At 42.7% G+C, this 15,064-nt stretch overlaps 1 protein-coding gene across 4 annotated transcripts in view; it reads right to left on the minus strand.

Annotated features, from left to right (window-relative positions):
- Positions 1 to 15,064, minus strand: part of LOC106945059 (nuclear factor 1 B-type) — a 98,793-nt gene that overhangs the window by 57,741 nt on the left and 25,988 nt on the right. The window lies entirely within an intron of this gene.

A 15,064-nucleotide genomic window follows, 5' to 3' on the forward strand; every position in this document is an offset into this window, starting at 1 on the left:
TGTAATCAGGGTGTTCGCTTAACCACTCGGTTCATATGGGCAAGCCACGTGTTAAATAAAGCAGGAACGTGTGGAGGAGGTTCTGTGAAAATTCGACGCTTTTAGCTGCTGAAATTGTTCTGCCATCTGCGCGCCAAACACCTTCGTTTTCACCCACCATTCAGTTGCATGGCAAAAAAAAATATGTTTTTACTTCTTATAAATAGATATTTTTACATGAATATGTTGCTACTGGTAGCAGGATCCTCAAATGTTGCTAAAACGTTGCTTTTAGCATCAGAACGACCACTTTTATGCCTCGCAATCAGATTTAAGTCGCCGTATTTTCTCTCTTTTTGAGGCAGAAGTGTCCAAATTTTGTCATGGAAGTGGAGTTAAATAAGGTATTCTCCTTTAAGGGTAAAAAAGAAAAATCCTTTGATATCATAAATCTAGATAATTACTGCTTAACCCTTAACCTCAATCGCAAGAGGGGAAAAATTTTACTGACTAAAGCGATTTTCACACATGTGCTGCAGTGATAAAACGTTTTAGGAATGTTCCGGAGCAGCGGCGTGTGAGAACAGAAATGTCCGAAGCATCTGCACTGAGCTTTTCGAGGAGACTTTTCCATGGTTTTCCCACATTTATCGTCCTCTCTTGTTAAGATTTTTTACGACAGACCAGCAAGGGAGATATTGTGGGAACGCTGACTGCAAACAAGCGAGGGTGAGCGTTGCTAAGAGCAGCGGTGCTCTGCGAGTTCTCCGCTGACCTGCACGACGCCGTTTCCACCCAGGAACGGCTTGTTGCTGCTGCTGCAAAAGATGATGAAACCTAACAGGTCTCGCTGACAGAAGTTTATTTACAGCTGTGAGAGCTCATCATCAGCAGAAAATCATCTGCTTAGAGGAGCATCTGCAAACAGGAACTTTGGAAAATATTTTGACGTGGCGTCTGCAGACGGAGGGAACTGAAGGCGCGCGTGGCGACGGTTCGTTTTAGCAGTTTTTCTGTGTTTTCAGAATAGTTCAGATAGAAGAAAACAAACCTTTATTTTAGGTTTTATGTTTCTCTTTACTCTAAAACCTAAAAATAAAGTAAAATTGTGATTGCTTTAATAAAAAAGATAGCTTTATAGCTTTTATGTCCTAAATATTTTTGCCTATTTTAATTATACACAGTTCTTTAAATGTTCTGTGACTAAATATATATTTGCCCATTTCTCCATAACAACTGGGACTTTCAACATCTAGCAAGTTAATTTCACAATTTACCGTCTATTAAAAGAGCGCCTCTCAGATTAATTTCACTCCCTGCTACGGCGTAAATAACCCGATGCTGCCTGGAAAGCGAAACATCTCCCCTTTCAGAAACGGTTGGAAGTTTTCAGATAGCACCAAGTGTGGCGGAATTACGGTACTGCAAATTTGCCTGAATCGCCTGCGCTCAGTTTAGGGCTAAAAAGTTTAAAAATATATTTTTAAATTTGATTATCAACGATCCCTCTTGCTCCAGCTCATTCTACGGGATCTAAAGGTCTTCCTATCTCTCTGTTGAGTTCAATGTTCCCCCCTTGAGCCTGCCGAGACGCTCAAACCATCTCAGACGACTCCAAACTCCGACCAGATGACGGAGTTCCTCGCCTCAGAGTCCAGCCACTGTAAGGAGGAAGCTCATTTCAGCCACCGAGATCATTTTTGGTAATTTTGGACGTATTTCAACGAGGAAGAACGGAGGCCTTCCACTAAACTGCTTCTCCAGATAGTTTTGCAGGTTTTGTGGACAAGTCTCATCAGGAGTGCAGGCTCGAACCAAAACATTCTCAGTTTTAAGAATGCACAGTGGCCGTCGCTGACTCTGCTCAGAGTTCCCATCTGAAAGCTTAACATTCGCAGATGTCAACGGAGAATTGTGTGATTCGAAAAATCTGGGTCTACTGTAAAAACAAAACCAAATCCAACCAAATTAATCTTGTCTTTATTACAGCTATCAGCACTAATATAATTACTGATGGTTATGCATGGCCTACATTAAAGGCTACTTTTTTTTTTTTTTCCACAGAGTCACAGAGAGACAGCTCCCTGCTCAAGCCCTTGTTGGATTTCCTTATCTGGCTTTGTCTGGACAAATCTTGGACACAAAGCCCCCATTTTGTGCTCCTCTCTGGAGATCCTGTTTCAGTGTTCCAGACACGACGCGGTCCACCACCAGCGCCTCTGGGAGCGAGATCGGCCGCTTCCTCGGCTCTAAAACATACGATACACGGGAACTCCTTTACGTCTCAGAAGCTGGCTTTTGTGTCCCGGGACGGACTCGGCAGATCAGCGGGGTGTCAAATGATTTCACGCTGCGGCTCGTTGCAGAAAACACACAAGGTGTTCCCGTGTCGAATCTCCCCCATTGTTTTTGTTCCGACTGCTACAGTACTTTTGCGTTATTGCACAATCGGCAACGTGCCCGCCGGGATGCGAAACGTCTCTAGGTTTCTGCAAATTGGAGCAAGCGAAAAGATGCACGAGTGTCTCCGGGACGCTCCAGTGACCTTATTCCTCCGGTGCTCTGAAAGGACAGAGAGAAGGAGGGAAAGGAAGAGGCCAAGGGAGAAGAGAGTAGTGTGTTCGCTGACCTCATTCTGACAACAAGCCCGGGAAGAGCCTTTTCTTGGAACCGTTTCGCAACAGCTCTGTTGTTTATACAGGTGGTACGAGAGCCGAGAAAGATATGCGGAGAGCGTGCATTTTGCAACACCTCATTATGAATACTAAACACAAGCAGCATGTGAAATCACACAAGCTGCACACACACACACACACATGCACAAGTCCAAAAAAAAAAGGAGGAAAAAGGTGGCTTGGGTTTCAATTTTAGTTTGACATTTGCAGGGATGGGATTATTTTGCTTGCCGGGGCCAAGCCGTCCCCCTCCCAGGCTGTTTAAATTTCAAAGTCACGTTCCCCTCACACACACACACACACACACACACAATCCAGGGGCCGTCACAGCCGTAATATCCTCCGCCGCCGTCCACTGGGGGCTCGCCTACAGGAACGGACGCCTCTGGTTGGCCTGCGCGCTCGCCTGCGAGGCAGTCTCCTGCCACAACATCCACTTGGCCAGAGTTCAGCCCAGCAGAGGGCCACAATAGCCTGAAGGTGGTTGTCCAGACCATTGTTTATGCAACAGTACGCTACTGCCAGGTTAAAAGGGAAAAGAGCAAGACAGGAGGGGAAGATAAATGGCTCCAACGTGCTGCTGTTTGAAACTTACTTTCTTTTTTTTTTTTCTTTCTTTTTTTTTGCTTTTGATTAGCAATTTGAAACCCACGCATGAACACTTTGGCAGCCAAGCCGGTACAAGTAAACGCAGGCAGCTGTAAAGACGAGAGAATTTAATAATTTAGCATTTCTGCATGTAGAGATGAACTCACAGAATGTGCTGGAGGATTTTTGACAGAGGCAAAAATCAGAAAATTATCAAATTATGAACTTACTCCCCTTTTTTTTCAAAAGTCTAAAACTCAAAAAAAAAAAAAAAAAAGGGTCATTAAATCCCTAAATTTTTCGTGTCTCCCCTCCCCGTCACAGCCAATCACTCTATTCGTCGACGTTTTTCTCTCGTTTCAATATTGTGTCCGACTCTGTTGCAAATTATGCTAACATCCTGTTATGACTTGCATTTTTATATGTTGACGTATTGGTCAATTAAAAGAATAACAGGTTAACCAAATACAGAGTGGTTTATATGGCAAACGCGCATAAAAGTGGGATTTTATTGATTATCTCTGCGGAGCAGCTCCAGGTTTCACAGACAGGGAAGGAACACGCTGTAACCCACCGTCGGGTTTTTTCAGAACTACATGGTAAGAGCGGGCCGATTATCAGCATCAAAGTGTACAAACATCTTAAAATGTTCTGTCCCCCAGTGTGGCTGAGGCTTCTGCCGCCCCTCCCACACTCATTGCTGAAAGTCAATACTCTTTTTCCCTCCCCGACTTAGAGAAATGTATCTGGCCACAAAAAGCACAGAGAGTCATGATGTGGAAACTAAATCTGCTTGAAGCATCACTCCTGTTAAGGTAGCACCGCTTTTAAACGAACGTCCAAAAGCCGACGCCGTCAGATCTGCTAAAACTGCTAACTTTACATCTTTAACTCACATCTGTGTATCAAAATTAAATGAGCAACCAATGAAAGGGAATTGACTTCATTACAACAGGAATCCAGCGAAACCCCCGTTGATTCGCTGATTTTTCAGCGGAACGTAACTCCAAGTTAGTTGTGGAAAACTCGACTATTTACTGATTTTTTTTTTCGCGGAGCATATCTAAAATATTGGAACAGAAACACAGCTGAGGAAGATGAAATATCTCAACACAATGCTGCTTCATGCAGATTAGCTGAACTATTGCAGTGAAGATAACTACAGATATTAACCTCTGCAGAAGAGCTAAGACGGTTCCCTCTCTGCGTATTAATGACAATGAAGGTATGGTTAGAGTTTGAGCTTTTAAAATAGGCTGTTATAAGTGTTTTTAGAGGAAATCTTAAGTATTGTAGCCCTTAACTACAACTGTTACTGGTGTCAATGAAAGTCATTACAATGAAGTTTCTTTCATCTTAAAATGGGCCCAAAAATTTAGCAACAGGTGAATCAGAAATTTTGTACAAGCCACAAACAAGACTTAAAACATCCTGGAAAATGACAGTAACACCAGGATTTATGATTTGATTTTAATAATGAGCACCTGATTTCTAATGTAACTAGTGAATACAGATACTAGTATCTGTGTAAAGTTTAGGCTCTTATTTCTGGAGCTTGAATACAGATTAACGCCAAACCAACCAAAGAGATGAACCTGAAGTCATAATATCCCTGAAAAAATGACCCACACAGCAGCTGTTACACATACCAAAGTAATTGTTCGAAATGCCTTATTTTAACACAGATTAAACATAATTAGAGGCTGTTTATCCAATCGCAGCGAGTCGTTCCGCCAAAGGAAAAACCTCTGTCATTGTCCCTCGCAGCTCTTCTCGGAGGGATTACAGCTGGAAATAGGATCGTGGTTTTTTTTTTTTTTTTTTTCCAAAACCGGCTTCCTTAAACACAGGAAGGAGGCCTTCAACACAAACAAAGCATATGCCCGTCGCAAGTGGGGACTGCGGGGACCGGTGGCGAACGGTCGGCTGGCTAAGGCCGGGGTCTTCTGAGGTGACGGCGAGGAATTCAGGTCACAGCAGCCGAGACGTTCGACCAGATCGGCCCCGGGGTGGAAATAGCACGGGAGGCCGGGGGAGAGGGAAACGAGCGCGTCACAGCCACCCGGCCCGATTCCAGAAATCCCCCACACTCACACCCGTTCCCTCTCACCTCCTCCCACTCCAACGCAAACAAGAGCCATAACTTCCCTAATGATCTGGGATCATGTACAGTGTACGCCTCGCACATGCTCCACCAATAAGGAGCGCTTCCTCTTCACCTTTGACCTCTGTGTGGGTGTGCCCACTTTCTGACTCCGTGTGAGGCTCAAACACGGTGGAAACGACCATTTTCCGAACAGCATGCAGCGTCTTGCAAAAAGTATCGACACTCCTGGAGCTTTTTCGCATTTTGCAGCCGTAAAAAAAAATAAATAAATAAATCTGATACAAAAAAACCATTTTGTATCTACAGCTTTCTTGGTTCAGTCCAGATAAAGCATCTTTCTCAACATAATAAGCTCGACTCTGCAAAAAAAACGTTTTAATGACCCTTCAAATTGTAAAGTCAACAACACAACGCTGGGTTTCTTTCGATAGGGAACTTTTTAGACCACTGTGAATAATAAAGTGAGCTTAATTGCACTGTTTGATAACTAGGACTGACTGGAAAACATGTGTTGATTAAATTGAAATGACTGTTTTTCTGTGAAGTACCTCGATACATTTCTTATGAGTTGTCGAATAAACGGAGCCGAACTGATTTAATTAAAACCTCAGGTCAAACGAAAGCCACCAGGTGCTGCATTTTTGTTTACGTGACACAAAACAAAGAATTACTGGTCAACCACTTCATTAAAGCAGTTCAGAAATTATTGGAAGATTCAATGGTAAATGGAATTTAATTCTGGTCAACTTTGTCTGTCACATAAAAATCCAAACTGTAAAGATGATGACAATTAAGAGCTGGGCTATAAATCAATAGCATTAAATATTCCTATAGAATTGTGATCAATTTCAATAGATAATACGTCCAGTGGAACTTTCAATAATTTCACTGAACTCCGATCCAGAACCGCACAGCATTCTGGGAGATGTAGGCAGAGGAAAGGCTTTAGCCGCTCAATCTCCAAGCAAGACTGGTGGAATCAACTAACTCACGTACTCTTTGGTTACCTAGCAACTCACTCAGTCTACGGTTACCTAGCAACAACCTGTTAAATAGCTTTATGTTTCTCCACCGTGCCTCACAACCGCTTGAAAATAAAAAACGACTGCGTGGAGTGAAAGGAGAAAATAAGTACAACGCCTGAAGAGGAAACTGGATAAACCAGGAAAAGTCACGTCCCCAGTGTTTCAGTTATTTAAAACAAAAAAAAAACAACTAATCAATAATAATCAATATTGACTAATGTGAAACGCTTATATCGTGATACACTTTTCAGCCACGTCGTTCAGCCTTAACGACAATATGTGGGAAAGTTCAGGGCGAGTTCATACTTCCAAGAAAACATTCCTGCTCCATAGCATTTTGTCCAGAAATCCCTCTGAGTCCAAATATATCTCCCAAACTTCTCACAATCACAGTCCCGTCTTTTCACTTTCAGTCACGCACAATTGCACTTTGATTCTGAAATCCATCAGCGCACTCGCTCACACAGGCACACACACACTGTAAACAGTCTTTATTGAGACATGAGTTCTTGTATAAACACAGACGAGCCCGACTGGAGGGCCCGGGGCCCGCGTCAAACAATAAGAGCTGGGGAGGGGGGGGGGAGAAAAGTTGCTGGATGTTCCTCACAGACGGTGTGTACAAAATCCAATTATCAGAGCCGTGGCATTAACATTCCTGCAGTCTGGCAGGTGACGGCAGCCCCCTCCCGTCCCACCCGAGCTGCACTGCCAGCATGGGACGGAGCCTCTCCCCCCCACCCCCCGACCCCACGGCAGCTTGACAATACAACTCGCATTTTCTTCTGCCTCCCCATACGCCTCTTTCTTAAGGAGTATTGAGACATATATGGAGGGAAGTCGGCAAAGAGAGGGGAGGCTTTTGGGAGGATTGTGGGGTCCGCCGGCCACAGAGGGCTTTTCTTCGGCAGATCAGCGCGAGCGGCCTGGCGGGCAGCATCAGTCAATGGGGCATTCTTCTCCTCGCTGTCTGCTGGTGTGAATATGTTGATCGCTGATAAGGTTGCTTTGATTGCCCCCCTTCCCAAAAAAAGACAGTGGGGGGAAATGCTTTTTGTTTCGCACATTTGCCCCCCAAACAGTGTGCGCTTTGTCAGTCTGTGGCATCAGAAGAGGGCAAATCAAACAAGTTTAAACGGTAAAACAAACAGAACACCGCTGAACTTTGCTGCTGGCACCAATGGGGATTAAAATAAAAGCTGATCCCTGAAGGCGTTTTTGGTGAGACAATACTAAAACAAAGCCCAAAAACTACAACTGAAAACTCAGATTTTTTTTTTTTTTTTTTTTTTACAGTTCGTTTCTGTTTAATCACACTTTCTGGCTTCTGTAATTAGCCTCTGCACCTTCCTCCAGCTTTAATCCCTGCAGCATGATGAGGGAACGGACCGGCCCATCATGCTCGATTAGCAGCTGCTCTTTTCTTTGCTCTGCGTACAGTACACGCACTGTAGTCCTTATCGCCATAGGCTGCAGCGTACGTGATAACGTGCAGGCGATATGTAACCCCGCTGCCTGGTGTCATGCCCTGCTGTACTCTTGTCTGGTCCTATATATAAACCTGCATCTGGGCCCCATTCTGTACTTTCCATCATGTCATCTAGCCTACACCAGGGAGGCCCTCGAGGAAACGCGTACAGAACAGAACGTTTGGGAGAAGGACGGCTGAAACGGATTATTATTTTTTAGGTGGATGATTTTGGTCTGGCTGTTTTCTCTAAAAAGAAAATCTAAAGAGACAGAAGATACGGACTGCTCGGCCAGCCCGAATTCAAATTTATTCTTTCTAAATATGTTACTTTTAGGAGCACGCTTTAGTGCTAGCAAACAAAACTAGGACGTGAAAGCTGGAAAAATCCAGGTCTGTTTTACTTTAAGGGTCTGACTGCACAACTCTTGTTAGTTTTAAAAATATGTCTTTATGTCTCTATAAGAACAAAAAAAAGAAAAACACAAGTCCAAAAGGCTCCATTACCACACAACCTGACCTGGCAGCACGTAGAAACCAATAAATTTAGCTCATGAGTCAAAACTGGAGATGGGACGAGATTTCGTCTATTTTCTTTGGGAGAAACTAGGAGCTTCTTCGCAAAGTGAAGGTTGCATAAATCACTGGACGTTAAAGAATATGTTATCAGTTTAGAAAAATTCAGTCAGGTCCGAACAGTCAATATATTGAAGAGTAAATGGCCTGTGTTTGCATGGCAGTTTATCAAATCTAGGGGCTCCAAAGTGCTTTACATTATAATCAATTATTTACACATTCATGCACTCTGATGCTGGTGCTGTTCTGTTTCTTTGCTGTGATTAAAGGTGTGCAATTCACAGTGTCCTGCTTCGTCGTGACCCACTATGTGATGTTAGTCTCTTTTGTTTATTATTTTAAAAAAATGTTTAAAGTTGACAAGAAAATTTGAAAATGTCACTTGATAGTTATGTGTTATTGGAAGACTGGAAGATTAATACCAAAACACCACCTTTAAAGGCAAAAGGTGGAGATTTGCCTTTAAAAAAGGCAAAAAATTATTGCCTTTTAAAAAAAAGGCAATAATTAAAGAGAAAAATAAGATGCATAAACAATGCTAAGCCTGGTGGAACCACCAGGCTTATGATACAATGTGGGAAAACCTGGAAAGGATCAGCTGACTGTGTGGGAATTAAATTTTAATAGTCAATAAATGACGCTGTTTCTTTCCAGCTTCATTCGTACGCATGCTAATACACAGAGTAACGACACCAAAGTGGGCTTCAGTCTCTTGTTCTCCAAACATTTACCTCTGTTAACAATTCATAGATGAATAAGTTTTAAAAAACTCTTCAATTTTAGAACAATTTGTTTGTTTTTCAGAAACTATTTGTATCTGTGGATTAAAGGTCGAAACGAAGCAGTGCAAGCTAGCTTAGCAAACATGCTAACAATGTTAGCATGAACAGGGTAGAAAATAACACATAAGACAAGCTTGTTAAGACAGACTTGTGTACTCCTGATAAAAATGCGTAAGAAGTTTTGAAATAAGTAACCTTTTCCTGTTGCATAATCAAACAGAAAAAATATTCTGCAGCTTCCTAGATTCAAGTTTACGATGCTTTTGTTTGCCTCACTTCCCCTCCGTACTGTGAGTGTTGGCAAGACAGGTTTCAGTCTGGGTAAGTTTAAATGATGAGCTATTCTTTGTAGCAACTCCCTGATTTAATTCAATGATATATGTTATGTTTACTTGTGCTTCCTGTATTGAATAGTAAGCATATGCATTCTGTTTACTTCAGGAAAACAGAATGCTTTGGATAATTTAAAAGTTCCTAAATAACCAAATTAACTTTAAAAAAAAACTGAATAAAATCTACACTTCTGTCACAAATTTTTAAAGGAAGGAGCAAAAAAAATGTTTTTTTTTTTTTTTAAATGTGATTCCACCTCACATACATGTACTTTTATTTTTTTTAGAAATGTTATTTATGGCTGCTCTATTTCTGCGCTCTAAACTGTGCTTTTTATTTTGTGCGTAGGTTTTGGGTAGGGAGGTTGTCAAAGCATTTTTCTTTGCACCTTATTTAGCTCAACTAATTTTGTTGCACTACTTCACATTTTATGTTGGAACAATGACAAAGATTTCTCTCTCTGTCTCTCTCTCTCTTGCTTAAGGTTGGGTTTTTCATTAATTTCTTCAGTGTGATATGCAGCTGCAACCAATTTTATTTTAAGGCTTTTTTACCACCGGTGCTGGTTAATGAACGTACGTTCATTAAATAAATTAAATAGGTGTAAAGAAATGCCACTTTCAGCTCTTTTAGGATTGATGCGTCGTGTTTTTACACATAAACATAACCAACAATCATATAATTTGGCCCATTAAACTTCCTTTGTTTGTCTTCTGTGTATCACTGTCTGCCTTTGCACATGTGGTTTTTTTCTAACCACCACCCCGAAGGCCAGCCTTCGCCTAATTATTCTTAAATTGTGGCTTAAAAAAGAAAATAAAAAAGTTTTCTTTTTTCTTTTTCTACATTAGCTCAGCAGCAGTTTCCTCATTCATAACAATTGGCACTGGTTTCGTTCTGCCTGCCAGAGCTCACACCCCAACCATTTTCATTTTCCGTCGTCCATTTGTTTCATTCATGTCATGGATTTTGGCAGCGTCCAGCAATGTTTTCCTGATGGACGTCAACCTTTCAGCGCCCGCCTTTCCAGTCGCAGGCTCCCCCCTTTTGTGGCTTTGTTTTGAAGCGGGGTGAAGAAAATTCGGAAACAACAGTTCCCACTTGTGTTGAACCCCAACATATCTTGAATTATTAACTGTAATCTAACTCTGAACAGGAGACACTTAAGCAGAGTCACGTAAGCTCTCGGCTGGCGTGCCCTTGGATAGAGATGAAGATTTCGCTAAATTAAAGGCGTTCATGCGAAGCAGATTTATGAAGAGTTGTTTGGTCAATTAATAAGTTAAAAAGTCCTGTCAGCAGCAATCAGCTAACATTGTTTAGCCTTTATAAGTAAAATAAATCGATGCTTTAGCTCCGTTAGACAAGAGATTGAAGTACAGTGACTCGGAGGAGTATTCATAACCCTTGAAATTTTTAATATTTGTCACACTACAACCAGATTTTGCTGCAATTATGCTTTATAAAGTACATTAATCTCCGTGAAAATGGTCAAAGAGTGTTTGTGAACAACACTCTGACCTTTTTCCTTCTACAGGCTGGGGAAAAAAGCACGATGCTGCCATCACCACGTCTCACTTTGCTGAAAAATTTAATTACATGGGCGCTAAACGAACTCGTCAGGTAGTTTCTGAACTAAAAACACCCATTTTATTTAATGTTTTCTACTTTTTCAGGTCTTCACTTGTGAAAAAATGAAATAAAAACCCTTCTTTTCCATTCACTTTAATATTATGTGTATATATTTGTATAATTATGAACTACTTTGTCTTGGTGTATCCCATGAAATCCCAGTAAAATACACTGAAGTTTGCGGTTGAAATCTGACAAAAAGAAATAAAATTCAAGGGATATGAAGACTTTCGCACAGCTTAGGCAAATCTCCACCTCCCACAGTTTACTTTCATGAATCGATCTCTGCCAGCATGCACTGTACTCCTTACACCCCGAATGACTTCTCATGTAGGAGTCGAAGCGCTCAAATGTGTCGTAGTTAAAGCCTAGAAGAGCGGCGTGTTTTCACAGGGAGGCAACCTAATCCTCAAGAGCTCCAAAGTGACATTTAAAACCCAGACTCTGGAGCGTCAGGAACCAGGATTCCCAGGATGGAAACAAACAACATGGCTACTGCATCTCAAGAGGCCCAGGGCAGCTCGCCACCGCCACCAGCTCCCCTCCGAGCGTAGTAAAAAGGGTAGGCTGGCTGGTCGGAGCGCAGAGGGAAAGAGTCTCCAGGGGCGGTTAGGCTCTACGAGACGGACCAGAGGATAGCTGCACCATGGATTAGGGCCACAGTGGCCCATTGTTAATTGGGCGCCATGTGTGAAAGCTACAGAGAGATTAGTTTGTACAGCTGCTGCCATTTGTCATAACTGCCTTTAACAAGACACATATGGCAACCCTGAGTTACAGCCAGAGGTTTTGCAAAAAGAAGAGAGAGAGAGAGAGAGAGAGAAAGAAAAAAAAGCAGGAAAAATGTCTAAAACATTTGCAGAACAGGCCTGTTTAAGCAGATGAAGATGTTCCTCCTCGGAAACACCAAGCAAACCCGGCCGGGATCCCATGGAGGGAAATGATGAGGTTGTGCATTCTTCATCCGAAGGTCAGGAAGGGTTTTCTCCAACAACCTCTCAAGAAGAGCGAGGCCAGTTAAAAGTGAAAATCTCTTGTTACATCACAGCAAACCTGAAATTAGCCAGGATCTGTGTTTTATTTGCACGCACCAGACTGTTTTAGCCTGATAACTCATTATAAAAGGGTAGAGTTGTTTTTTTGGTGCAAATCCGCAAGCATAATTGTCGGTTGTAGGTACGCACACATGTTGAAGGCCTAATTACAATCTACACATGGTAAATCTGGAACAAGCTTTTAAAAGACTCTCACTTTCCGTGTTTTCCCTCACAGATGTCAGAGCACTAAAGAGCAGCCGCTAACAGACTCTAAACGCCACGTTTTAAACTGCTAGTGTGTAATAATCTAATGTTTGAAGTCGATTTGTTTCTGCACGCAGAAGATTAAAGGCATATGTAAGCAAAAGCGTGTCTTAACGTGCATTTTTTGCATTTAAATTAAGGAGAGGTTTCCTCAGAGCTGTAACCAGTTGGAGCCCTGAGACGTTGGCGAAAGGAGGGAAAAACTGGAGGGCATTTCAATAAATCAGAGGCGAAGTTGCACAGGGTTGGTAACAAACTCTTCTCTTCCCCGAATGAAAATCAGGGGCCTAGTTAAAGGGCTCTGCCTAAAAGTTAACACAGACCCGAACCAACATTTTTAAACCATAAAAAACAATCCAAACTTTGATTAAAGGTTTTGATTGTCGGTCTAAATTCAAATCTAACGGGATTGCAGCGAATTGAGATTTTACCATTGTTGGCTGTTAATGTTTTTTTACCTCTGACATCGATATTAAACCCCCCCCCCATTATGTTTACGTAAGAACAAAAGATTCATTAGGAAAGAGTGAATATTATTTGTTCTGTAGAAAATCTGTAACATCTGTTGTTTTGGTGTTCCTGAAGTGAAGGGATTTTTATGTAGTTTCTTTGTAGTTTCAGTGTTTCCTAATTACGTCGGAGCGTTTATTGGGTTTTGTTGCAGGTACATAACCTTTCCTGCAATAATTGATCAATTAAAGTAGGATTTTCTCTTCAACCACATTAAAAATGGGGCTTGATTTGACCGTTAGGCCAACACACACAAAAAAAGCTGTTTTACCACGTTCAGACATTAATAGACGTCTTCATCTTGATCTCTTGACTTTTTAGTATCTAGATTTTCCGCAAAAGTGACTAACTCGCAGTACTTCTTACTTCGGCTACACTGCTGCCTCCACTTTACTTGATGTCAAGTTATATTTCATGATTGATGTGGCGAGGAACAAAAAGACACATTTACCATCATACACAAGCACAAAGGACACAGTGAAGCAGGATCCCTCTGCTCTCCATGAGTGGCAGAAAATTATGCAACCAGTACTTTTGGACGGGGTTTAATGAGGAAAATGTATCGCAAAATTCCTTGCAAACATTTCAAAAGTAACAACAAAATCAGTGATTTTGAATGCAAAAAAAAAATAATAATAATAAAAAAATCACAAAATCCTGCAGGAACTGTAATATGTTACAGCTGCGTGTGAGGGACCTCAATGTCACTCTATCTACGTCTCTGTTTCAGAAAACCTTGGTCACTTTAGGACCACAGCAATGGTTTAAAGTTATTTGGCCTGCGTCTTTGAATGTGGAGTTTCCATGCTCTCCCTCTGCATAAGGTGGTTTTCTCACTGCACTCCCAATTCCCACAGTCCAAGAACATGTTGTGTGCATCTCTCTGCTGTTAAGCAGTCATTATCTTAAAAGGGATGCTGACCCACAGGTTAGGGCAACAACGTAAGACGCTCAGAGTCCTCCAACTTTGAGTAGGTAAGGGTGTTATCATGAACGCAAATCTTGAAGAACCCAAAGCTCTTCTGCTACAACAGTTGTTTTCCAAACTTGGCACTATTTCTAGAAGTCAACCTGGCATATGCGAGGGAGGAGCGCACGTCTTCTGACAACTCAATGGGGTTCCTGATGAATCAGTCCCAAGCAGGCCGTTCCCAAACTTTAAACCCCGCAACCCCTCGACGACCTGCTGCATCGACTTTGAAAAGAAATCCTCTGGAGGATTCAACCCGACAACCCCCGCCCAACCTAAGGGTCCAAACAACAACAACAACAACAAAACGCTCGGCGCAAAGTACACTTCGCACAGCAGTGCGACGACGGGCCTTTCTTCTGCTGTCTCGCCCGGGTCTCGTCGAGCCGTCGCAGCAATGGGGCGTACTGTACCGAGAGACAAAAGAAGAGACACCCATCACTCTGAGCCTCGGATCGGCCCTGTCTGGACTGAAAAGAGGCTTTGACGGCGCAAAGAAGGGTGTGCATGTGGGGGGGCGATGCAGGGAGAAGTCAGTGTCTCCTGGGAAACCAAAGTGATTGTCTGTTCCTGCTCAAAGTTCCCCCATAACACCTCACCTACCACCCCTTCCCATTCTCTCTCCCCTTCATTAGTCGTTCAGCAGCCTCCGTCCGGGCTAAAAGGAACCGGCTTTTGCATGAAAGTCTCATTCTGATACTTGAGGGTCCTTTTCTCCTGACCAACTTGAAAAAAAGAAAAAAAAAACATCCTCTTACAAGTTCTCTGACACTTTTGTGTCTCCCGTCTGAACCTTCTTATCCCTCTTTTCAGCCCAGATCCTGCTGTCTTACTTGATCAGTCTTGCAGGCAGATGGGACAACACCAAGTTTTTCCAAGCAGTTGCGCTTCTCCGTTGAGAAAGAAGAGAAGGGCAGTCTCTGGATGGAGAAGCTCAGGCAGAGGGGAGAGGGTCTGCTTTGTGAGGAAGGACAGTGAGGTACGGTGTGGTGGCTGGGACAGGGGGGTGAATGTACCCATTTGTCTTCATTTGGGGAGGACTGGCAGACAGGGGGTGGGGGTGGGAAATTTATCCGGTGTGGGGGGGGGGGGGGGGGGGGGGGGGGGGGCCCCCGGTC

The sequence above is a fragment of the Poecilia latipinna genome, unplaced genomic scaffold (genome assembly GCF_001443285.1).
Source record: "Poecilia latipinna isolate Pla-1442-1.1 unplaced genomic scaffold, P_latipinna-1.0 Scaffold126, whole genome shotgun sequence".
Lineage (NCBI taxonomy): Eukaryota > Metazoa > Chordata > Actinopteri > Cyprinodontiformes > Poeciliidae > Poecilia > Poecilia latipinna.